Source organism: Echiichthys vipera (genome assembly GCF_963691815.1).
Source record: "Echiichthys vipera genome assembly, chromosome: 7".
NCBI classification, from domain to species: Eukaryota; Metazoa; Chordata; class Actinopteri; order Perciformes; family Trachinidae; genus Echiichthys; species Echiichthys vipera.
This window is the reverse complement of record NC_139832.1, coordinates 6,506,635-6,507,551: the sequence shown is the minus strand read 5'-3', so window position 1 is coordinate 6,507,551 and position 917 is coordinate 6,506,635.

Genomic DNA, 917 nt, shown 5'->3' with positions numbered 1-917 from the left:
AGACAGCTTCATTCTTCATCAGTGTGCATTTACGCACCAGGAACAACAGCTTCACTGATTGTTTCAGAAGCTTAATGTTCAGTTCTGGTTCCCTTTGTCAAGTTTATAACTACAGTTTGTAGTTTTGCTGCTTTAAAGTTTACTTTCAGAGCAGAAAACACTACAGGGACAATGCAGGGACTGGTAGAGGCAGAGTGAAGTGTCACAGTACACGCAGATCTGCATGGCATCAGAGCCAGTTGAGTTTGGCTTTGCTCTATACATCAGAACGGTGATTAAACATTGAGAGCTGAGCTGTAGATGAAATAGAGTCAACTGGCAACTGGACTAATATTTATTTTTAAGTTGATATGAAAGTGGTGACGCACTGTTGCCATTTATAGTTTATCTCTAAATAAACTGGGTCAAATTCTGAGTCAAAATCTAGGTGTTTTTTTTTTACAGATGACTCAGTATGTGAGAGGGTGGACAACTCTCCCTATTTCAGAGAAATGTGACGCAGTAGTTCTTCTACAGGGTGGAAAAAACATGGCTATGGCCCAGTAGACTCAGCCTAGATACTGTTCCTTTGTCTGACGTTCAATTTTTCTTTCATGGGCAACGGAGCAACTGTAGGGTTTGGCTCACCAACGGTCTTGGCTGTCTTTACCTTGAGAGACACAAACGCACAGTCAAAAATCAAGACCGTCTGAGATCACAGCAGTTAAGTGAGTTATTCTGTGGTTATTAGGGGGATTTTCCATTTAACAGAATGCCAGAGAGCCGTTCGCTCAGTTTTGACTTTTAAAAGTCACTAACTATCCATCGTCAGTGTATTACCTACAGTAGATGTAGAAGCAATGTGTTGCAGTGGACGGGGTTAGCAGCTATGAGACCATAGATATGAGCTTCAGTTCCCCATGTGTAAACTTAAACAG